Below are 27,188 nucleotides of genomic sequence, written 5' to 3'. Positions count from 1 at the left end.
AAAAAAAGTCACACATTCTTAAATTATGATTTTATTCTAAATTAGTCCATGAATTTTTAAATATTTTAATTATATTCCTAAATTATGGCTATAATTCTGAATTAGTCCTTAAACTTTTGAACATTTTATTTTCATCCTCAAACTATGACTTCTTTTTAAATTGATCCTTAAACTTTTTGAACATTTAAATTATATCCCAAACTATATACATATATACTAATCACATCCTTTGTTAATAAAATTGTTCGGTCAAGTTATATTATTATATGTTTGAAAAAATAAAATTCTGGTTAAACTATGTTTGAAGCTAATGACATATATTTGGATGATTTTGAGGATGTAATTGAAAGATTCAAAAGTTTTTGGACTAATTTAGAATGAGGGTCACAGTTTGAGAATGAAATTAGAATGTTTAAAAATTTAATGACTAATTTAAAATGAAAGTTATAGATTAGGGATGAAATTAGAATATTCAAAAGTTTAAAGATAAATTTAAAATAAAAGTCATAGTTTAGAGACATATGATGCAATTAACTCAAAATATTAATCATAAAAATGTGCTTTTTAATATTACATGATGATTACAAGATAATACATTTTTTCTACTTTCTTAATCCAATTGGCAACACACATATATGCTGTAAACGCAAATCTTCTAATCTAAAATTTATAGTAAGAACAACATTTATGATATTCAAATTAAATTTGATTTAAAATAGAGAAACAAATTGCCGCGAGCACACTGTCTATGCGTTTTCTTTGAAATGGCAGTCTCAAGCGACATTGATTCCCTCCATGAAATGAAGCGACTGAGAAAGAAGTCGGTGAAGTTACTCATTGGATCTTCTCATGTAAGTAATCCAACTATATCAGATAATTTAATAAACAAAAAAGAAAATTCAATTTACTTCATAAATTTCATTTTTCGGTTGTAATTTGAAAGCTACTCCGAGCTCCACTGATAGTGAAATACACAGCTTTATTTCTCTTCGCGGATCGTTTTCTCCCTTCTCTCACCACGTAAATCTGCTTATTCTCCTATTTTAATTCCATGAATCTCTTTTTTAATATTAAATTTTAATGTAGATGAAGTTTCGTTTAGTTCTTTTCACAGTTTAGTAAATCAGAGGAATCAGATCGGAAGCTGGCTTTTACGATCCGTTGAAGAGAGCAATCTGCAGTTATTTGCACTCATTTCAATATGGATTTCAAGTAAAGTTGAGTTTTCAGATTTCAAGATTATCATTCTTTCTTCCTCTTTTTTTCCCTCGTCTCAGAAGTAATGGCTTCCGTTTGTTATTGTAGATGCACGATTCTCGTGCTCTATCTGTAAAATGTTTAAAATCATTGGGAGACGAATTCATTAAGGATCAGCATTTTACTGCTAGAGATTTTATGGAAGCTGTAAGTTATTTTCCCCCTCAATGCTTCAATACTTCGTTTGATATATGCAGTTTTCATTTGATGATCAAACTCAAAATATATATTAATAATCAAAACTCGAAATAATCTTACAATTGCAAACTTTGAATTATGTCTAGTGAAATTTGTATTGATTTAATACAATGATATATTTGTAAAACTACTTTATTTTACGAAGTTTCAGTACTTTATTTAATCATATGACATGGTGATGGTGAGTACATTTTGCAGGAGGTGGTCTTCCTAAAGGTAAATCTCATGGCTTTTATATAATCTTTGTTCTGATCAAACTATTAAGTAATAAGATAGTCTTTTCCCTTTTTTAAAATGTCAAGGTTTTGAATTATGAAATTGGGACATCAAATGTGGCTTTCATATTCCTTGAAGAGCTTTTTATTCGATTCAAGTAATGTTCTCTGGTTCCACTCCAATATCCAATCCATTTGAATTGAATTATTTGAAAAGTTTTTATCATCTTAGTATCATTTTTTTTGCTTTTGCTTACAGGGGAGTGGCAAAGGTTGGGGAATTGGTGAGCTTTGAAGCATGTATGGATGTGATGGATCTTCTTTATGAAATGAGGAGACATCACTTCTGTTTAGTTCTCCGTGTTCTCTGGCTGCTGCAATCTTGGCATGTTTTCGTTTTAGCAAAATAGTTCCAATAAATGTCTCTTATTCTTAAATTATGTGATTAAAAAAAGCTAAATTTTATGTAACTCAACTCTTCATTTTCTTTTGAGAACTCACATATGACAATATATTGAGACATTAGTATAGGACATTTTCATTTAAGTATATGGAAAAACTTAAGGAAAAAAGGACTGCCTTGGACACATGCTCATCTCTAACATTCAGCCAAATTTGATTAAAATATATTAAACTTTTCATTTGTGCTCTTGTTTTTTGGCCTTTTGTAGGTTACTTCTTATGTGGTCACGGTGCCTAAACAGCAGTGGGAGTTTCCTGTTCTTCTCTGGGGTAAATTTCAGTTTTCTTTTGTGCACTGCATAAATTATTTCTTCTCAATCCCCATGTACTTAGATCATCGGTTTCAATGTTTATCCAAATGTTACTGATGCCTTTCGAACTGGGGTATTCTTGGGGTGGAGTGGGATTTGGTAGGGGACCCTGGCCTTAAATATAGCTAGGTTCAAGTGTTAAATACCGCATACCATCAAGTGGAAAGGCGATTGGCCAGGCATTAGAGTTCCTGTTCTTTTATTTCAGGATAGCTAAGATTAGATGTCAATTTTTGCATAAACTGTGACAACTGCTTTTCTAGATTCAGTAAACTAAAACAATTTTTCTTACATGAGAGTAGGAGTTCTTAATCACAGTTAAAGCTTATTCGTCCAACTAATATTTGCATTAATGTAGTGTTTTGAATATTACTCCAACCCTCATCCCTTAGGTCTGATTAATAATGAGTACGTTCCAAAACAAGCTAGTCCCTGGAGACTAGAAACTTTCCAACTCAATAAATCTTTGCATTCATAATAAATGTTTTTCTTTGTCCTGTTTGCTAATTCATCAAAGGCATTCGAGTTTTCAATTAGCATTATGCAGTTAGCAGTAAGAAATTTTTTAATAAAAATAAATAAATGTTTTCTGTCCTGTTTGCTTACAGTGAAGTTTGTAACATCATACAAAGAAGAGGACATTGGTGAAAAGGTCAAGGACATTCTTATGCATTTGAACCCCGTAGCTAAAGGTTTCTACAGATAAAGAAGCTTTACGGTATGTATCCTCTCAATAGACATTAGAGAAATTTGGATGGTTGATGACCCCTTTAATGACATTAAAAAAAACTTTTAACAGATGCAAGTTTTCTTGATAATTCTGTGAATAGTTAACTTGATACAGTGGAATAACAATATATATATATATATATATATATATATATATATATATATATATATAAAGGTAAATATTGGATGAACCAGTAATTTATGCCCTCCAATTGGGAAAACTTAAAAATTTGAACATATCTCAAGTCTCACCACGTTTTCGTATATGATATCCGCGTGCAATCTGAGTATGACTCAAATCTTCCCTATAAAACCAAATTAAAAAAAATTATCCAAATCCAGTCCATTTTAAATTTGTTATAAGACAAATTTAAATAAACAAACTCTTAAAACTAATAATATTATTTTTTTGTAAATTTAAACATGTGTGTTTGAAGTCCATTTAAGCTTGAAGTGTTTTGTTTTGGATGTTGATGAACATTTAAAAACCGTAAAATCGAATCTATCAAGTGATCTCAGTAGTATAAAAGGGAACGTTGTTCTTCTTAGAGGTCATGAGTTTGAGCAGGTGTGTACGTTATGAATTGATTAAGAAGGTTCTGAACAAATGTTATTTTGTAATCATATCATATTATTTAAAAAAATCTACAAAATCAAACCAAACCGAAAATTTCGATTTTACGTCATTGGATCTTGGTTTCATTTTCTATAAAATTGCATAGTACAATTCGGTTTATCTTTTATTGAAAAAAAGTAAATCGAATTGAACCGAATACACCCTAATTATAAACGGGTGTGTGTTTACGTGTATATATTCATGAATATGAGGAGAACATGTTACTAGGCTGGTCTTACCATTTCTTTATATTTCCACTGATGCAAGAAATTTCTTGTTCAATAAAATCACTATTGAAATTTTGAAGGCATATCATAGATAGAGATGAACATAGTTCAAAGTTTTCTCAAGCAGTTAGAATCGTGCAATGCTTTTGGAAATCTGTTGAAAGTCCGTTGCTATGGTGAAAAGAAATAATGCTTGGTAGAAGGTGTTAGTTTTAGTAGGAGACCGACTTAAGTAAATACGACAGTGTGAGGTATTACATATTTAGGATCTGTTCAATATGTTAATTTGTCTTTGCTTATATTTAGGATCTGTTCAATGTGTTTTAAGCAATTCATTTAAGAACAAATTAAGGAAAGAAACAACTGAATTCTGCTCCTTGATGTTAGAAGAAGCAATCCTCATCTGCTCTACCTACTCCTTTCACTCTTGTATGTAGATTAGTTGTTTTGTCATAAGTCTCTCTCCAAATTGGCTTGATTTGGTAGCGATGCTCTTATTTACATGGTTTTGCTTGTCACTTCTCATTCACAATTGAACCTGGTTTTTGGCTATCTTAATCTATTCTCTGATGGTGTTGTAAGTATAATTTTTGTGTATTCTTGAAATTTAATGTTCTTGTGCTTGAATAACAGCTCTTTTCAGTTTATTTATACTGGATTGAGTGGAAATAATTTATTTAATTAGACGTTCTTTTATGCTAGTATTGCAACACAATTTGACTGATGGGATGGCCTTAGGAAGTGCGTTTTTGCCTCATGGATCTGTTGGTGGGTGGTCCACAACTTTATCCTTGCTTGCACATGAACTTCCCAGCAGGTTTGAGTTCTCTTCCATGGCTCTATTTGAATCAAAAAGTAAAATTAGATATTTATTGCAAATATGAAATATAATAAAATTTTTACTAGTTGATAAATTTTGTAGAAATTATTTATTGTAAATATGAAATATAATAAATAATATTATTTATTATAAAAACTTAAATATTATTATTTTAAAAATATTATCAGAATAATTTATTTAATATTATTTATGCTAATAATATTATTAAAATATTATTTCTAAAAAATTATAAATAAAAATATTAAGATTAGTATATTCTATTAAAATAAAAATTATAAATTATATTAAAGATTTATTAAAATAAGAATATATATTATATTTTTAAAATTATCAATAAATATATTTTAAGTATCTTTATTAAAATATTATTAGACTATTATATTAATAATAATACATAATATTATTTATTATTTATTATTAATAATTTAATATTTTTTAAAGATATTAATAAATAATATAACTTTTATTAATAATTTATTATATATTATTAAAATAAGAATAGAATAATATCATTTATTATTATAATATAACTAACTTTACAATGTTATTATTATATATATTATATTGTTAAAAATATTAATAAGCATATTTTAAATACGTTAATAATTATTTTTTATCAAAATGATATTAAAATATCATATTAATATTAAATACATAAAATAATATTATTTGAATATTTTTGGTTTATAGTGAAAATTCAGAAAATGATTTACAAAACATTAAATCATACATCATTTTTAAGCACGACTGGTCGTCTCGGGTCGTGTCGTGTCGTGGTCGTGGTAATACGTGTCTTTGACACGTCCGCGCGAATACTATCTTTTTAGAGAAAATTCTTAAGAAACAAATACAATACCACCAGTCGTTGCGATTTTGGACTATCGCAACGAATTTGGAATAAATCACAACGCGAATTTGGAATAAATCGCAACACGAATTTCGACTATCGCAACGCGAACTTGGACTATCGCAACGAATTTGAAAAATCGCATTGCGATAGTCGAAGTTCGCGTTGCGATAGTCCATGTTCGCGTTGCGAATCTGGAAACTTATTTGCGATACTGGAGATCGTGTTGCGAATTATCGATCGCATTACGATTTAGTTGGTCATTTTGGCAAATCCAAAAAATTTAGTTAAAATCGTATATTATAAGGTATTTTTGTCACTGAAGTTATTTTCTCATTTTCTTTAACTAACCACTAAAAAGTAATAAAAATATTTTTCAAACAAGAAACCTTAAATTGCAAGGTGATTGATTTGATTGGAAGGTGACAATTCAATAACTTACCTTTAAATCATGTGGAGAATTGACGAATTAGTATGAAAGTTTCACGTGTGGTAAGTTTAATATATTATTAAAATAAAGATATTATCCATTTTTTATTATTATTTTTAATAAAATCAATAAATAAATAAATAAAAACATTATTATTTCTATCGATTTTGTTATTATTAGGTGTTTTACCGGTTTTATTAATATATCCGGTAAAGCGATACCGATTTTATTATTTTTTTCTATCGGTTTTGTTATTATTAGACACTTTATCGAAAATTTTAAAAACATTAATGTTTTAGATAGAAATAATAATATTTTAGGTAATTTTTACCGGTTTTGTTAAAAAATAATAACAAAATCAATAATGTATTTTCTTAACCGTATATTAAGGTTGTCGTACGATATAATTTTTCCAAATTAGTACATGCCAACCAAACTTTATAAAAAGAAAAACATATAGTACATATAATTATGAAGAATTTATAGCTTGTGGAGTGTTTAATGTTTGAGACTCTTTCTTGGGAGTTGCTTTTCTAAAATCTTGAGTGGAAGAATTTAGCAAGAGGTTTAGAGACATTAAAATAATATGCAAAGGAGCTTTGACGGAGGGTACAACAAACTCCGAAGTAGGCTCGTGCCCTATCCTGAATGATCACTCGATCTCTGCTCTATGCAATTGTGGACGGGACGTGAGGCCAACATGGCGTCTGGCAGTCGAAGAACGAAGTGGTTATTTACGATGCTCTTTAATTGTAATTAGCATCTTTCTTTTCCATTCAATAATAGTAATAATTGTGTTAAAGAAGAGGTTGAATGGTTCCAAGCCATCTTTTCTTCATTCATTAGATCTAAATAAGAACATAACAAATAATTGAAACCCCACATACAGACAATGCATGGTCCCCCAAAATGATTATAATTATAAACCTGAAAATATATGATGCATCTGATTTAAATCGGATTAGATTATAAAATTAACAATGATTGCCAACTCTCTCATGCTTAATCACCAAAACATAACTTGCAAAACACAAAAAAATTAAGTTGATATTGTAATGATTCAAATTAAAAAGGTTCAGAGCCAATATATATCCATTCTGGGTTTAGAGCTTTCAGAAAGAAACCCAGTTCCAAGAGGCCAGATGATCTTCAACATGAACCAAGGGACACATGATTTCTGAGGATTTTGATGGGTGGTTTTCACTTTCCACTTAAAGTCAATTGAATTATCCAAGCAAAATTGTTAATTTAATTTAAGAAAAAATCAAGTAGCTGGTGACGCGTGGAAGCAGGTGACATTGCTATTTGTCTCTTTTTCTCTTGCCACTCTTGCGACTTTCATAATTTTCTATTTTGGATTGGTTGTTTTTGTATCCTCTTCTCCTCTTCAATCAATACGTGTAGATCAAATCAAACACATACCCACTTTTCTTTTCTTTTTTGTGTATCGATTGAACCCAGATGTTTGTTCTTGGAGATCTTGTAAATCACAGTTTCTGTTCGTGATCTGTTTGATGCAGAAAACAATGGCAGGGAGGTCTTTTCTGAATAGTGCCGAGAGTAAAGAAAGGTTGCTTTCGACGAAAGGGTATTCGGGATTAGGCTCCTACGGCTCGACTGGCGTCGAGGATGGTGTTAAAGGCCTGTGTTTCCGATCGTGCTGTGATTCGATCAAGTACTGTTGGAATGGCCTTCAAGAACTCGCTGTCAAGTTATATGAAATGGGGTCGATCGGATCCTCGTAAAGTCTTTTTCGCCATAAAAACAGGGCTCACGCTAACGTCTGTCTCGTTGCTTATGCTTTTCAAAGGGCCCCTAAGGGATGCCAGTAAATATTCTATCTGGGCAATTCTCACTGTCGTTCTGATTTTCGAGTTCAGCGTAGGTAAGAAAATTTATTTTTCTTTTCTTAAAATATGGGTATGTAAAAATTGTAATTTTTTTTCTTAACATATTAAATTAAATTTAATCACTTTTCTAAAATAATGGGATGCACTTGATCCCTATAAGACTTAACTGTCACTGCCTTGTATTTAAAGGATTGTTATCCCCGTAGATTTTTGTTTGAGCATAACATCTACATATATACATGAGTATTTATTATTAAATGGTTGAAAGTCTTTTTAACCAATACTATCTTGTAATTCATATATTCGTAGGAGCAACGCTTAGTAAAGGTATCAATCGATCTATTGGGACATTTTCTGCTGGAGTCGTAGGCAGATTCGACCCAATACATATGCCAGATGAACCTTAGTTCAGGACAATATGTTTGAGGGACATCAGTTCGAGGCTTCATGTTTGAGGGTGCCTGAAATTCGGGAACTAAGAAAACTGAAAGGAAAATGTAAAATAAAAGGAAGGTTACTGTGGTCGAAGATGACAGTATGAATTAAGAAACAGGAAGCCTCACTTTAAAGCTCGACTCCCAAGGTGGCCATGATTATCCAAACAATCAAAGTGAGACGGGATGAAACTAGTGGGATCGAAGAAGACAAATTTGAGTAGAGGTTCTGGAAATCGTGCAATTTACCAATTCAGGGATTACCATAGACGGCATAAGCTTTGTGAGATGCATTCCAAAGATAGCAAAGTGCTGGCCCGGCCCAATACATGTTGAAAGTGTTAAAGCAAATTTCGAAGAACCTAGTGATGATTGAGTTTATTGCGAGCATTCGAAGAGCTTAGCGAGAAAGCAAATTTCAAGGATCCCCGCAACCAACCACTTCCAAAGGAGGCAACTGGATGTTGGAGCAGATTAACAAGTTGCTTTCAGAGATGATATTTGATCTTCACATGCGTACCTAGGGTTATTATTTAGATTTAACTTAAATAATAATAATAATATGATTTTGAATAAGAATTTGAAGTTGATTTTAAAGCTTGGAATATCAACGGACTTCAACAATTTTTCAATTTTCGGATGAGATCTAGACATTTATGGATTGAGATGTCTTCTTTCATACCATCGTATAAACCGTCTTACAATTACCTTCCTAAAGCCTTTTGAAACGTCTTAATCAAATATCGGAAACTCAAAATATGTATATTTTAGGGAAGCTAATACAAATAAAAAAAACTAAATATGAGTATAATACGTATTTTTATAATAATTACAATTTTTTATTCTTTTTATATTTATCGTAGCTTTACTATACTCATATCATATAATTTTAAAAAGTATATCCTCGTATCTATCCTCATATTCGTATAAGTGCAACATAACAAGATACTCCTTATGTAATATTTTAATAACAATTGTGATATAATGGTGTTAGTTTGGAGCAAGTTAAGGTTAGCCCAAACACTTGAAAGACAAAGTGCTAACTCAGGGTGGGGCTGCACTGATCTCAACAATTAAAGGTCTATACTTTTATCACTTGGGTTCGACCCAACCCATCTATTACGCTTTACAATTTCTATTTTTTTTTCGTAAACTTATTTCCTTGATTATTTAATCATTCAAGTGTAAAGTACACAAATGTCCCCAGAGTATGAGAAATTATTCTGTTGAATCTCTGACTATTAAAAGTTACTAAATGGTCCCTAGGGCATTGCTTTGCTAAGTCCTCAGACTATTAAAAATTATAAGATGAACACCCGACTATTCATATGTTTTAAAATCATCATTTTCTGTTGAAAATTTACAGTTAAATAAATTAGACTTTGATTCTTTAATCTTAAAATTTTAAATTGATAGATTAATTAATTAGACTTTAATCCCCTTTTCATTACTATTCTTATCATCATATATGCACTTTAATTTTGTAGAAGTAGAAACCAAAATAATATGTATTAAAAATGGAACCGATGGTGTGGAAAAGCCATAGATATAGGTATATATGTCTCCGAGGAAGACCAAAAACTTTCTAAGAAAGTACTTTCTATAGACTTTCTGGGAAACCGAGTTGAATTCCGAACGTCTTTTTGTCTCACTTTACCCATTTCTTTTTTACTTTAAATCTTTGGTTTAGATTCCCCCCCCCCCCCAAGTCTTTTTAGGTAACTTGGTTTTTCATGTACTCACAAATTACCCAAAGGCACGTTTGCTTTTTCAGAAACCTGACACTTCCCATCAAACAACTTGTCACCGTCCTCTCTATTTGATGGATTATACGAACTGCAATTATTATTATGATGTGGTAAATTCATGTTTTACTATTCCTTGAATAGTAATTACTCAAATTTACGTCTTATTCCACTGTCCCTTCGAAGATGCCAAATCTTTGGATACCAAACAAAACTAAAGCAGACAAAAGGCTTCAGGTTCCTGGGTACGCAATAAAGAACCTTCTTCCCTTTCTCATCATGAGATCATTGAAGTTCATGTTTTTTGATGTTTTCTTTTAAATTCGGATTATTATCATATAATATATGTCCGTAATTTTTTTTAATCATTGACAACACATACATAATCTACAGACACAATTATCTAAACCCAAAATCTAAAGAGATAACTATATTCTTTTTAACCACTGAAATCACTTAATATATTTATGTTTTGGATGTTATGTTAGTAATAGGGTATTAAGAGAAATCAAAGAAGATTTGGATATTTAATTTCACCAACCGTTGAGCAAGCTATACTAAAATTTAAGTCAATTCGGAATCAGATTTTATTATAATAAAATCATGATAAGATTGAACTGATAAAAAAATCATCATATCAATTTGTCTCCTTATCATCTTTATTCATACAAGTTTATATCCTCCTTCAAGAGAAAACTAAAGTCATTGATAAATAAATAAATATATATATATATATCATATTTTTTTTATATAAATCATTGATAATTAGTTCATTGATAAATTAATTTAAATCAAGTATTATAGAAACATATTATACGACAATTATCCTAACTCAATTTACTCTATTCACGATAATGATGTTTAAACTTTAAATCTTATTTAAAAGATTTAATATATCATCCCACGAAAATAACATTTAATTAATAAGTAGATACCTTGTTTTAAATATTGAAATTTTTATATTATTTTTTTTACTAAAATAATTTTCGGGATAAAGTTATTTTCCATTTAAAGACAATTTTAATTGTTTCTTGATCTACAATATTTTTAAATTTTAATATACAAAATCACAACACCTTTTCGGACTCATTAATATTTTAGTAAATTATACATTTAGTCACCTTACTTTTCGTCTGTTTCTATTATGGCCATTCAATTTTTAATATTTATAATTTTATCTCTAGACTTCCAAATTGCACTCGTTTTAGTCACCGAAACACTTAGCAACCGAATGATCAAAATGAATGAAATTCACAAATATAATAATTAATTTTGAAGATTTTAAGCGTTAAGTGATTAAAACATAAATACATTGAAAGTTAGATGTTTAGAATATAGTTTATCTTCTTTTTTTTCTAAAGAGAACAATGAATTATTAAGAAAAAGAGCTTGAAAACAAGAGAAATATAGAGGTATTGATTACAAGCAAAAAAAAAGGCAATAATTAAGATTCCTTTTTTTTATTACTTTATTGAAGAAAAGAGTTATGATGAGGGAATGCCAAATGTTTACTTTAAATTTTGAAAGCTGGGGAGGGATTCAATCATGAAGCCCATACCCAATTTCAACCCTAAACTACTAATAATAAGTAAAAATTTCTTCCACAACTGATTATGTTCTTCCAAACCAATTTGAAAGTGACTAATATTACCCTCATTGGTAGGGGTGTATGCTCGGTTTGTTCGATTAACCAATCGAATCGATTTATTCAAAATTCATTAATGAAATTTTGAACTGGATTAACAGATAGTTGAATTTTGAAAATTTTCAATACATTAGGTTAATTAACTAATTTCAATACATTAGGTTAATTAACTTTGAATCGGTTGGTCTTAATTCTTAAAGGATTTTCGTTGAATATATTATTGTAAAATATGTTTTATAAAAGATAATTATTGTGTTTTAAATAATCATTGTTTTAAAATAAATTTTATCTTATTTAATATGATCATCATACGAGTATTGTCCCACAAAATTAACATAGAAACCGTAATATGTACATCTGAATTGAATTTTTTTCATTTAAGTTTAATTTTGGTTGAATGTCGAAAGCTTAATGAGTATAGTGTTGTTAAAAAATAGTTGGATCATGATTTTCAACAAGTTTGAACTTTATATATATATATATATATTAATTATTTAAATTAATTTGATTTTATCAATTTACTATGACGCCGTCCTTCCATTATATATGTTATATAAAATTTGATATATTTCTATTTTTTTAAGATGAATGTTGTATCATAAAAGTGAGATAAAATTAATACAAATCTGGTTTAAGTTATAATATTATTTTAGTAATCAAATAATCCAACTAAGGAAATCTGATAAAGGTTGTCCTTAGTGTTTGGAGTTTGACTCTCTTTCATTATTGTTTTATTCATTATTATTTGATACTTGTTTAATCACCAATCACAACTTAATTTCCATATTTAATGAATGAGTTTTACATATTTAAATGGTGATGATCAATGTATTGAAAGTTAATTAATGAAAGGAATAATAATAAATTATATATTTTTATTAAGAGGATATTAAAATTATATTAATATTAATTCATAAAATAATATTATTTTGAATATTTATGATTTGAAATGAAATTTTAAAAAACGACTTACAAAAAATTAGATTGTAAATCTTTTTTCAAAAAATAAAAAAATTATTATTATCAAGAAAATAAATTACATTAACTAATCTATTTCCCGCCAATTAAACATTAAAAATGAAAAAAGTGAAACAAATCGACTCTAATATAAAAAATATCAATGATGAAAGGGTGAGGTCACGCGCAAGAGATGTGTGACATGAAGTGCATATATAATTATATAGGCTTAATACAAAAGGTTGCCCAAATTATTCTTCTTTTCACATTTAGGTGCTTAATTTTTCTGTCAATCTAGGTATTTTGTATTCCAAACGTTATCATTTTAAGTGCCTCAGCTGTAATGGACACTAAATTTTTTGTTAAGTGACACGTGTGACATTCAGTTAATTTTGAAAATGTTAAATTAAAAAAAACTTAAAATATTATTATATTTAAAAACCCTAATTCTCTAAAATTACAAAACCCTAAATCCCAAAAATCACCCATAAATCCTTAAAGTCTTATCATATCCTTTGTCGGTCATGGCCACTGTCGTCGCCCTTACCATCTTCTTTATCTGTTGTCGTCACCCTTACTGTTAAGATGCCCATTGAGTTCGTCGGGTGTCACGATTTGTTGCTTTGTTGTTCATCAGGTTTAACATTCGTAGAATCTTGTTTTGGTGGTGTTCGTCAAGTGGAATACAATTGAGTGGAGGTTGGTCGATGGAAACTGAGGCAAAAGGCAGTGGTCGGTGTGGGTATAGGGATTGAATAAGAGTTTTCAAAGTTTTGGGTTTTTTTAAGATTTGAGAAAATTTTGAGTTTTTTTTTTAATTTAATTTTAGTTTTTTATTTTAAATAAAAATTTAAAAATTACATAAATGTGACATGTGCTACTAACTAGAATTTTTTTAACCGTTGTTACAATCGAAATACTTAAAATGCTAACATTTATAACATTAGACACTTAGATTGATTGGAAAAAAGTTTGACACCTAAATTAAAAAAGATATATAATTTAAGTATTTTTATATTAAACAAATCATATATTTCCCTTCTAATTATTTTGTCACTTATTAACTATACACATAGTCTTAGCAAGTAAAATATTGTAAAAAAAATTAATGACGAAATTTATCTTAAAAAGTTAAATCTTTTTTAAGATCAATGAATAAACCAGAAATATAAATATTATTATTTTTTAAAATTGATATTCTAAATGGAATAATTTAAAAATACAAAAATGATGAAACAATTGAGATAAAAGGAGTATATAAAATATGTAGATTCATGCAAATTATTGTATGATATGGTTAATAAAGTTTGTTGTCGGGATGTTTTTTTCTGTTCAAATGTCACTGTTTATCAAAATCGGTATCATTACATAAAAAAATTGAAATAAAAAATATGAATAAATAAAAATGATCAATTTTCAATAATTAAATCCTTTTCATTAAATTTATATTTGATACACTTATATAATATAATTGTGAACTATAGTATGCCACCAATTTAGAAATATACAAATTATATTATCAATATAAATATTATATTTTTATTAAATAATGATATAAATTTATTTTTTATTAATAAGTGTTTTTATTATTAATTTATGGTTATAAATACAAGGTATATATTCTAAGATAATTTAACCATCTGACATTGAACGCTCATATTCCTGACATTTCTTGTGCTCAAACCTGTGATGTCAATGAATAATAACAATTTACTTTTGTCAATACACCTTTTCGTCCTACTAGGATTCATACTCCTAAAAATAGGATATAATTTTGCTAGGATTCAAACTCCTAAAAATAGGATAGAGTTCTACTATTATTTAAATTCCTAATGATATGATTCACAAGCTTATAAATAGTCATTGTAACTCACTATTCACACGGAGAAGGATATACGAAATTGTAAGAACTATTTAAAGCAACTCGTATCGGGGCGTTTCGAGATCTATTTTTGTAGATCTAATCCCCGAGGCTTGTATTTTTAAAAACTATTCGGATTTTATAAACGGATCGTGTGGATCCGCGTGTTTTGTCGTTTTTTTTTCTTCGATTGACTTTTAATTTTGACCCCTAATTCATTTTTTATTTAATTTAACCCTTATATTTATATGTATAAATATATATATATATATATATATATATATATATTATTATATTTTATTTATTTATTATTATTTTTTCATTTTTCTTTGCGTTATATTTATTTTCTATTATTATATATATATATATATATATATATTTTTTTATCTATGTTACTTATTTACTATGTTTTTTTATATTTTCCTAACGTATATATATATATATATTCTACTTCATTTATTTTATATTTCTATGATTACTATTTTTAGTTAATATTATATGTATATTATTTTCATTTATTTATTATTATTGTTACTATTTAGTATTTTATTATATTATACATACATTTTTATATTTTTATATTTTTTTATTTTTTATTTTATTATACTATTTATTTATTTTCATTATGTGTTTTAGTTTCTCTGTTTCTTATTATTTTTCTTTTTAAAAAACACTTTACCTTTTTTATTCTTTTTTGTATATATATTTTTTTCTTCATTTATTTTATTTATTCAATTTCATTTTTATTTGTTTCATCCAATTATTTATGTTTATTATATTGGTTTCATTTATTCTTTTGTTTACTCTTTAGTTTTGTTATTTCTTTATTATTATTTTCTTTTAACATCTTATTTAATTTTTAAGGGTATTTCCGTAAACTCATTAAGGGTAAGTAATTCGGATCAATTTTACCTTTAATTTACTTGCAATTTTCTTAATCAAAGACAACTGAAAATTACGTAGTACCGAAAGGGCGGTTCAAGGGTGCTAATCCTTCCTTGACCGTAACCGACTCCCGAACCCGACACATCTTTGGAAAGACGCATATCAGGTAAGAAATAGGGTATCCGATCAACCCATTTGTTTTAAATAAATGATCGGTGGCGACTCCCAATCCACATTTTTCAAGTCGAAACCCAATTCCGGGGCCTAACCGAAAGACGGTTGCGACAGCTTGGCGACTCCGCTGGGGACCGTAAGTGAGTCAGGCTAAGGTAATTTCCAGTGTTTTTAATGAAAAGGGTAAGTTTAAATTTTAAGGTAACATTTCGATCCTTATTGCTTACTTTGATTATATTTTCGAAGTAAATAGTTGTACTGACCGTTTTTTAATGATTTCAGCCTTAAAGATTTTCATCTAAAGGCTCTATACCCGAGCTCCGAACCCTATTTAAGTGGGGGTGAAAGCGAGCCTTCGTGTGAATTTATTCTCCGTAGGGCCTAGCAAGTAACCTTCGGGATTCATATACCTTATGCTTCGTGTGAATTTATTCTCCGTATGGGCATAAGGGAATGTTTCCTCTCGAGTTTAACTTAGTCCACATAAGCCTGTGATGGGTTTAGGACTAAGGGTCTGGCAAGCCCAAGGGGGCACAAGCAAGGAGAACTCGGGTACCATTTTTTAGCACCTAAACCGGGAGACCATGGAGAATTAGAGCCCACCCCAAAACCTTATTCCAAACCTAGGCTGCTTTGTTTCATGCTTTAGTTTCTGTTAAAGCATGCGAACTAGACAAATATGCGGTTAGGATTGTTTGAAAGTAGCATGCGGGATAGAGATCATGTCCGGGTAGGAATAATAAGCATGTGGGGTAGATATCATGTGGGGTAGGACTTTCATTTTTATGATCGTTTTTTATTATTTTTTTCACCTCACTAACTTTTCATCTTTCTTTTATTATTTTATTTATTTCATCACTTGCATCATAAAAGATGTCATTGATCCACTAAAACGTGTTTGTTAAAATTCGAATAATCTGAATCCATGGACAAAGGTGTTGTAATACAAGAGATTAAAAAACCCGAGGTACGACTATGGTCTGAGAAGACTCAGAAGAAAAAGGGAGTCAGTCTTCAAGGAAGCTATGTGTCAGAGCTGGTTAGCTACGCCTATATCAGCCTAAAACAGAATAATGTGCAAAGAACTTCGAGACATCTGAGATAGTTGGAAGAATGATCGGAAACAGAAGTTCAGTCAGCGGTATGGTGACATTGTATTTGCTCATGTTAAGACGATGAGCCCTTAATCAGAGTCTTGGTTCAATTTTGGAACCTGGGATACAGTTGCTTCACTTTTAACCAGGAGGACATGGTACCTACCATCGAGGAGATACTACACTATTGCACTGTGAAAGCATTAAACTGGAGCGAGCCTACATCAAACACATCAAGAGTGAGCCTTTCAAGACGGGCTGGCTAAGATTGCAGGGGTTGATGAAAAATGGGTGACTGACCGACTCCGAAACAAAGGTAACGGGAAGGAATTGAATGGATCCACATAAGGGAACTAATGAAGGACCACCCTGATGAATGGAAGACTATAGACCTTTTGCACTAGGTCTGGATGGCTTGATCATCTTTCCAAAGGTTTTGGGATGCATTGACGCAGCCGTGGTGGAACTATTTGAGCAACTTCCGAACGAGTCAACCCAGCACCGACCATCTCAGCCGAGACCTTTGGTCTCTCAACCATTACCGAAGAGCTGGCGGAGGTAGATTCATTGGATGTGTTCAGTTCCTTCAAGTCTGGATTCACATCCATTCTGGAAGACTAATGGGGTTGCTACTGTAGATTTAGCACTACGTATTCACCTTTGAGAGTTCATCACCATGACATGACATGAAGGCGCTTTAAAAGAGAAATGGATGAAAGTCTTCACTCATCTTCAGGACCAGGATATTACCTGGAGAACCCCCTGGTGTTCCTCAGTGATGTTCTTTTCAAGTGTGGGAATTCTGACACTATGACCCTATTTGGACTTGAGGTGCAGTGGGTATGCTCCGTTGTTGGCACTTAGACAGTATGGGGCACATCAGTTTGTCCCAGCAACATATGGATTATCTATATCAGAGTTTATGTATCACAGTGACAGTTATAAGAAGATGATCAAAGAAGCAGAGTCATGGAAGAAAGTGTCTCGGATGGATGTCTAGAAGATTTAGTCCGAACATACCTTTTATTGTTTTTATATCTCTTACAAGATAAAACATTTTTGTCTGAATAAGGATATTATAATAATGGACACTTTTCTGGATCAATGCCTCGAACATTTCATGCATTCTTGCATTTTGCATTTTTGCCTTTTTGCATTTTCATCTACAATTTTAAGCATTTTCACAAACATGAAATTAAGTCATGAAGGACTCGATGAAGCGAATTTAACCACATGGAAGCAAGATTGTAACATTAAAGAGCCTAATTAGCTGATGATAGGACAAAGCGGCCATGATGATCTAAGAAAGAATCCTCGTATACTAAGGACTACGATGTTGAAGCTGTTAGCTGTTACCACATAAGAAGCCCCAAACATTCCTCTGAGAACTATAAGGCATTGAAGCGCAAGATCCAAAACCTGATGGATTCAGGGGCATAAAAAACCAAAGAAGGGGACATGACATATACCATTTGCACTTAGAGGATTGTTTTGTTTGAACACGTCTCTGATCTTCATGTTTGCTTAATCTGTTAAACGATTGAATTTATGCTACTTTCTAAGGTGGAGCAATTGAACGAGTTTTAATCTTTAGTTCTTCGAATATTAAATGAATTAAGGATTCGTTTAATTCTTCAAGAATTATAGATTTTTGACATATGACAAGATTAGACATTTCTTATCCTGTCTCAAAACCCCAGAATAAAATACCTTGAGTCTTGCCCAAAATAACTCATGGTCATTACCAAAAAGACCAAATTTTGACATTACCTCCCTTTGAAATTCTTGAACATTGCCTTTATCTTTTTGATACACCATACTTTTCTTTGAGTCAATAAGATCACACCACTGCCTTTTTAGACTCAAATTGACATTTTAACCCAAGGCATTGAGTTGTTCATCTGAACATGAGCTTTATTCTAAAGACACAACTTGGGGCATCTTGCGGGGAGCTTGAACATTGAGACATCTGGGGAAAAAGAAGAATTCATCCGAAATAATTCTATCACGCGTTAATTACACTGTTTTCTGTGAATAGAATTAATCCTGAAAATCTATCCCCCTGGGGATACATTTTCTGTGAGGACTTCCATGTATGAAATGATGAACGGCTTCTTTCTTTATCCCTTCACAACAGGAGAAAATATATATCCCTTGTGTCCCCTTTTGAGCCTATAGTATTTTCTTCTGATTCAACCCTAACCAAGGATCACCTCCCACTGGGGGGCAATGTGGAAGAAATCTGCTCACATGAGTGAAGACATCAATCCAAAGGAGTTACCAAAAGGTGAACCAGATGCCAAGTGCAAATATTTAATCAGAATAAAAAGGGCAAAAAGAAAAAAAAGCAAAAAAAAAAGCAAAAAATAACAAAAAGAAAAAAGAAAAAGGGATAAAAAACACATGCAAAGATTCCCTAAAGACAAATGGCACATCAAGCTTCAAACTACGAGATTGATCAAGCACAATCATTCCCGAATCACTTCACTCGAAGATCATAGAGCATCAAGAGAAAGAGACATTTTGAGCAAGACAAGATTAAAGGCATCAGAATGAATTGATCCTTGGTTCAACACCCTGAAACACTTGTTTGGGCCTATTTATCCTTTTCTTTCATAACCATGAACCCTAGCCTACATTACGTGCCTTAAAAGTCCTTTCTAATCATACATGGATTTCTAAACAGGAGAGACTATCTTCAGATTTCATCCGCCCATCAGGATTAATCTTTGTTTGCAAAAAACAATGTAATTAATGTATGATAGAGAAAAATAACAAAGGGGGGTTCAAGACGTAAATCCTGAATAACGTCTTGAAACCAAAGGAGTGTTCGAGTTGAAAACTGAAAGGCGGCTCGAATATAAAAATTGTGCAACTGAGGCGATCACACAAATTCCTCGATAAGGCATCACACAATCCGAGTGTGACCATAAACGCTTGGAGTCGGAGAACACTTCTAGTAGATGAGCATGCAAGCTACCCCATCAAACCTTTGAGCATCAAATGTCAACCCATTTAGCATCAAATGAACAAAAATGCCAAACCTTTGACCAAAACAAAAACCTGAGACTTTTTATCCTTTCTTTGCTTGACCATTTCCCAAAATAGCTTTGATCTTGGCACATGTCAATAGCTATAATTTATTGAAGGATTAACATTGTAATTAATTCTTTGATATCCGATGAACTCTAGTTTTATGATTTGTCTCAATTGTAAAACCGTGAAAGTGACAATATTTCAAAACTTTGGATCAAAATCTTTCAAAACTCTTTTAATTGATATTTTCAGAACTTTGAAAATAAAAGAGAAAGAAAAACATTTTTTTTCAAACAAGACAGTCTCTCTAGAGTGGATCTTGGTAAATGACATGTGACTCTTAGACATAAAGCTCGTGCTTAGAATCAATGATGAAGCAAGAAATGAGGAACATTTGGGGCATCTTTGAAGATTCAACATCAATATTGGGGTATTTTTGATATTGGGGCATATTTGGGGATTCAACATCCTAATACAAATTATCAGACCTTTTCAGGAGATAAAAATAACCAATTCATGTTACATGCATCTTATGCATACATTTTAGAGCATCATATCTATCATTTCTTTCCACGTACATATTTTTTACAGCTTTAGAGTCAAGTTCGACTTCAAGACGAAGGATACTCGATTCAAAAGCACCTTTACAGATTGATGTCGGTGTTTAATCAGCAGCAAGAAGCTACACTTCAACCAACTCGACAGATAGAAAGATCGACATTCATTTTCAGATTCGACATTTCAAATATAAATTTTGTCTCGCTTGAGACAGTGTCATTTAATGCAGATGATTATCTCATTTGAGATTGCTTTTTTAAAACAGACTTTGTCTCACTTGGGATTGTTTTACTCGAAAGAAGATTTATTTCACTCATGATTGTTTTTCTTAAAACAAGATTTGTCTCTCTTGAGACAGTTTCTCTTGAAACATAAACATTGAAAACATTTCCCTTGAAATAAATTTCGTCTCTTGAGATAGTTTCCCTTGAAACAAAATTTGTCTCTTGAGACAGTTTCTCTTGAAATAAATTTGTCTCTCTTGAGACAGTTTCCCTTGAAACAAAATATTTGAATATGTTTTCTTTGAAACAAATTTCGTCTCCTTTGAGACAGTTTCTTTTGGAACTAAGTTTTGTCTCTCTTGAGACAGTTTCTCTTGAAACAAATTTCGTCTATCTTGAGACAGTTTCCCTTGAAACAAAATCTTTGAATTTATTTCCCCTAAAACAAATTTCGTCTCCCTTGAGACAGTTACTCTTGAAACACAAAATCTTCATTTTTTCCCTTAAAACATAATTTTGTTTCCTTGAGACCGTTTCTCATGAAACAACATATATCTTTGAGATCATTTCCCTTGAAACGAATTCTATCTCTTCAAGACAACTTCTCTTAAAGCATCATCTGAACCGTTACACTCAGCTCAGGCACATACTTGAGATGGTCGAGAAGCATTTCTCAAATCAAAAATAGAATGTGCACATCAGATTTGAACATTTGAAGAATTCAAGATCAGGGATCAAAATTTGAAGATTAAAGAATCAAGTTTCCAGACAGGAAACTGGAGATCGAGATTTCTCTCCAGAGCCCCAAGATAACATATGTTGCATATGCATTTTAGGCACACCTAAGAGCATTGCATCCATAGCATCACATATATGCATAACTTTTTCAGGTTTTAGCTAGAGTCAATTTCAACTTCGCGGCGAAGGATATTGAACTCAAAGCGACACAATTTGCACGAGAGTGGATTTCAACTTCACGACGAAGGATATCTAGCTCGAAGCCAAACTTCACAATAAAGGGGTCTCTACGGTTTCAACTTCACGGCGAAGGAAATTGTGTCCACCCGCAACATACAATACTTGGATTTCAACTTCACGACGAAGGATATTCAAGTCAAGGCTCAACTTCACAACGAAGGGGCCATCCGCGATTTCAACTCCACGACGGAGGATATCGTGGTACTCGAGACAACACAAGTTCAACTTCACGACGAAGGGACCGCTGCTTGTCAACAACAACTTCTCAATTTCAGAGCCAATTTCAACTTCACAACGAAGGATATGGACTTCAGACAACGCAAGTTCAACTTCACGACGAAGGGACCGCTGCTTGTCAACAACAACTTCCCAATCGCAGAGCCAATTTCAACTCACAACGAGGATATTGGACCAGACAATGCAAGTTCAACTTCACGACGAAGGGACCGCTGCTTGTCAACAACAACTTCCCAATCTCAGAGCCAATTTCAACTTCACAACGAAGGATATTGGACTCCAGACAACGCAAGTTCAACTTCACGACGAAGGGACCGCTGCTTGTCAACAAAATTTCATTCAGATTCAATTTCAACTTCACGACGGAGGATATTGGACTCTGAACAATGCTACTTACTTGGATTTCAACTTCACGACGAAGGATATCCAATTTCAGGCTCAACTTCACGACGAAGGGAATCTTGCACACAAGCATCATCCATCTTTAGATTGGATTTCAACTTCACGACGAAGGATATCCAACTCAAAAAGGGAGTATATGTCAACAAAGACCTTCGAGTTCGACTACGCTCAGCTCCAAGGCACATCATTTACACTATAACTCAAGGCTAGAAGGGTTATCTGCCATCAAAATTGTCGAGTTCGATTCCATTCAGCTCGATGACACATCAATCGCACTACTTTCCGGTTGCAGTCGAGGTTTTCAATTCGAGAAGAGGACCTGGGTTAGCCGCGCCTAAGTGACAAGCAACCATTTTCAAGCAGCATAGCTTAAGTCAAGAAAAAGCTATCTGTCAATGAAGATTTTTAAGTTCGATTCCGATCCAAGGTCTTTAAACCGAGAAGAAGACCGAAGGGCAACAGGAAGCCACGTGCTGATTCAAATTCTAAACTACGGCTTCAATTTCATATCATTTCAAGATGAACTCGGCTTCACGATGGAGGAGTCATCCGTAACTCAATTCGACAGGGAGTTATTGAAACATCAGAGTCTATTTTCAACTCCACTGAACGAAAAGTGTGTCTTTTAATCTTTGCCTATCCCCGTTACACGACTATGGGCAAAGAGGGGCAACTGTCAATACACCTTTTCGTCATACTAGGATTCATACTCCTAAAAATAGGATATAATTTTGCTAGGATTCAAACTCCTAAAAATAGGATAGAGTTCTACTATTATTTAAATTCCTAAAGATATGATTCACAAGCATTATAAATAGTCATTGTAACTCACTATTGTAACACATTCGGAGAAGGATATACGAAATACTAAGCAAAAAATTACAAGCAACTCGTAGCCATTTTTCGAAGCATTTATATTTTGAAAGGTAAAATTCATACCTTCGCATGTTATTTTCCTTACCCTGTGTTTTGATTCGAAAGAAAGCTGAGAGAAGTGTTTTGGCCGATTAACGGGGGCGTTTTCGAGATCTATTTTTGTAGAACTAATCCCGAGGCTTTTGTTTTTAAAAATATTCGGATTTTTATAAACGGATCGTGTGGATCCGCGTGTTTTTCGTTTTTTTCTTCGATTGACTTTAATTTTGACCCCTAATTCATTTTTTATTTAATTTAACCCTTATTTATATGTATATAATATATATATATATATATATATATATATATATTTTATTTATTTATATTTTATTTTTTTTTTTTTTTTATATTTTCTTTTTCTATATTATTTTATATTATTATATATCTTATTATATTTTTTCTATTTTACTATGTTTTTTACTATATTTTCCTACGTTATATATATATTTATTTTTCATTTTTATTTTATATCTATATTTTTTAGTTATATTATATGTATATTATTTTTCATTTATTTATTATTATTGTTACTATTTAGTATTTTATATTATACATACATTTTTATTTTTTTTTATTTATTTTTATTTATTATGTATTTTTATTTAGTTTTTTTTTTTTTATTTTTTTTTTTTAAACCTTTACCTTTTTATTCTTTTTTATATATATATATATTTTTCTTCATTTATTTTATTTTATTCAATTTCATTTTTTTATTTGTTCATCCATTATTTTATGTTTATTATTGGTTTCATTATTTCCTTTGTTTACTCTTTAGTTTTGTTATTTTTTTTTTTATTTTTTTTCTTTTAACATCTTATTTTAATTTTTTAAGGGTATTTCCGTAAACTCATTAAGGGTAAGTAATTCGGATCAAATTTTACATTTTAATTTAACTTGCAATTTTCTTAATCAAAGACAACTGGAAATTACGTAGTACTGAAAGGGCGGTTCAAGGATGCTAATCCTTCCTTGACCGTAACCGACTCCCGAACCCGACACATCTTTGGAAAGACGCATATCAGGTAAGAAATAAGGTATCCGATCAACCCATTTGTTTTAAATAAATGATCGGTGGCGACTCCCAATCCACATTTTTCAAGTCGAAACCCAATTCCGAGGCCTAACCAAAAGACGGTTGCGACAACTTTCTACCGATATCGTTTGATTCATATTTATATTAATAAGCGTTAAATATAATGATAAAATATGTTATTCTCTCAACATGGATTTTTTAAAAAAGTAATCATAAATTTTGAATATAAATATTAAATTTGAAAATTAACCACAAGTTGAAAATAAGGTAAAGTATATTTTAAAGGTAAAATATATGATTTTGTTTGAGAAATTATTACATATATTCAGTTCACTATGTTATTTAATAATTTATACAAAGGAAATAAGTGAAGATTCACCTTAAAAAAATAAGATGAATATATTTTATTGGTTAGGATTACGAATCACATAGTAAATCGTGTTCATTTAATAATTTTTCATTTTTGTTGGATATTTATACTTAATATGAAGATAAATATTTTAAAATTTTAAACAAAATTTATCAGATTTATTGGACAATAGACGCCTCAACCTTACCCGGTTCAATCAATGAAACAACAAACAAAAAGAAAACTTTTGAGAAAGCTGATAGCAGAAATCAATAGTTTTCTTCTTCTTCTTCTTCTTCTTCCTTTCTCGGCTGTTATCAGTAAAGCTGAAGCCAAAATATCAATTGATTTGTTCTCTGAACTTCAAATCCAATTTACCAATATATAATCCATAACTATTCCATTAAAAGGATCGAACATCAACAGCAAGCAAGCAATATTATGTTGGAAAAATCAGCTACTGTTCTGCACTTCCATCCTCCTCCTCTCATCTTCTCAGTCTTCTCTTTCGAAAACGGTGGCGTCCCGAAAGGAAAAGAAAGTCAGCCGGCACCCCGGTATATATATAGTAAACTAAATCTTTAACACATACATATATATGTTTTTATGTATGTGTGTGTTTATAAATTATAAGTAATACACTTTTTCTTTTTCCCTTTGATTTTTTAATATTAGATCCAGAAGCAGAAGTGGTTTCATATCACCAAGAACACTGCTGGAATCCGACAGGTATGTGTGTGAGATCTGCAACCAAGGGTTCCAACGAGACCAGAACCTTCAAATGCATCGGAGAAGGCACAAGGTGCGTGGAAGTTGTTGAAAAGGCCGGATAATCAAGATACGGTGAAGAAGAAGGTGTTCGTTTGCCCGGAGCCGAGCTGTTTGCACCACCACCCTTGCCACCCTCGGAGATCTGGTCGGTATAAAGAAACATTTTAGAAGGAAGCACAGCGATAACAAGCAGGGTTTGCGGTAAGTGCTGCAAAGGCTACGCCGTCCAGTCCGATTACAAGGCTCATCTCAAGACTTGTGGCACCAAAGGCCATTCTTGTGACTGTGGCCGTGTTTTCTCCAGGTTAGTTCAAACCCAAAAAAAAAAAAGCTTCTGAATCAAACCCTAAAAATTCGCATAAAAGTTTTCCTGAAAGAAGCTCAAAACCCATATTCTTGGATTTTTTCTCTTTTTTCAAAAGTTTTATACTGTTTAAGTATTTTTCTATGATTGTTTGTTGGTTTTATTTTATTTTCCTTACAATCCTCTCTTGATAGTACTAAAACATACATAAATTATTCAAAAATCCAAGAAATGATTACATCTACTACAGTTCAAAGTGACCTCAATGTTTCAATTTGCGAACACACAAATACCCCCGACCCCAGTTCATTTCTTTTGTTTAATTTAGTATTTAGACTAGATAATTCATATAATTGTATATATATAACATATTTCTAAAAACACCATGAAATCATTCCTTTTGTTCTCTGTGGTTTCAGGGTGGAGACTTTCATCGAACACCAAGATATTTGCACTGTTCGACGAGTTCAACCTCAATTCCAGGCTCGATCAGCTTCAACCGCCACTCCGTCACTCGATGCAAGCTTTAGCTTATCGCCGTTGCTCATACCGGAATCAAGTCGGGCTCTTGAACTTCAGCTTCTGCCGTCATCGAGCACTCACTTACGGCGGAACATAGATGAGAATTGCTCGACTCATTAAAGCTATCCATTGGATCAAACTCGAATGAATGAGTACCGAGCGAACAATTGGAATGATAGTGAAGCAGCACTATTGGAGGAAGAAGCCACTAGGTGAAGGAGTTTGCGAGCGAGCAGCTGAAGCTAGCCATGGCGGAGAGAGCCTACGCCGAAAAGGGTCGACAAGAAGCGAAACGGGAGATGGAGATGGCCGAGATTGAATTCGCGAGTGCTAAGAGGATAAAGCAACAAGCTCGAACTGAACTGGAGAGAGCTCAAATGTTGAAAGATCAGTCGACAAAGAAGCTGAAGTCAACGATCATGCAAATCACTTGTCAAGCTTGTAAGAATAAATTCTTAACATCAATGGCAATGGTTCCGGCTGATAAACCTCGCTGGCTATGAGTTACATGTCGTCGGCCACAACAGAAGAGGAAGGGGGAGAATGATTATAAAACAAACTTCATTCAGCAAAGAAAATAAAGCTGAGAATGGTGGGTCTTTAGCACTTGAATCTCTTCGTTCTTTTATCTGCATGTTGAGTTTTTTCTTTACTTGGGGTTTGTAAGCTGTTCCCGTAACGGATTTTAACTGGGGGAAAAAGTAGACGATGCAATTTAATGGAATGCAGTGAAATGATTCTGAGATGACAAACAATGATCACGCGTTGGGACTCTCTCAATCTTTCATAAACCTGCAGAGCAGTACCATGTGAATTTTTTAGCTTCGTAAATAGCAGTTTTGGCATCCAAAAGCTACATTGAATTCTGAATAATTTAGAGTCGAAGCTCGAAACTAATTTTATTACGTGGAATTATGGGACTGAACAATACCTGAACTTTCGTATTATAAAGGTCTGATTTAAAAAAAGTATAATTATTATTTTTATTTATTTAGATGTTTACTTTTTTTTTAAGTTATCATTTAAAGTGTTCTATTGGTGTTAAGAAAAATATTATCGAATTTGAGTTTAACACCTAACA

General features: G+C 31.6%; 2 pseudogenes; both read left to right on the top strand.

Annotated features, from left to right (window-relative positions):
* The first annotated feature begins 800 nt into the window (after positions 1 to 800).
* Positions 801 to 3,149, top strand: LOC120203820 (annotated as a pseudogene).
* Positions 3,150 to 24,951: 21,802 nt separating this feature from the next.
* LOC120203819 lies at positions 24,952 to 26,780 on the top strand (annotated as a pseudogene).
* Positions 26,781 to 27,188: the final 408 nt, after the last annotated feature.

The sequence above is a fragment of the Hibiscus syriacus genome, unplaced genomic scaffold (assembly GCF_006381635.1).
Source record: "Hibiscus syriacus cultivar Baekdansim isolate YM2019G1 unplaced genomic scaffold, ASM638163v2 tig00010263_pilon, whole genome shotgun sequence".
NCBI lineage: Eukaryota > Viridiplantae > Streptophyta > Magnoliopsida > Malvales > Malvaceae > Hibiscus > Hibiscus syriacus.
Note: the sequence above shows the minus strand (reverse complement) of the source record. Positions and strands in the feature narration are given on the sequence as shown.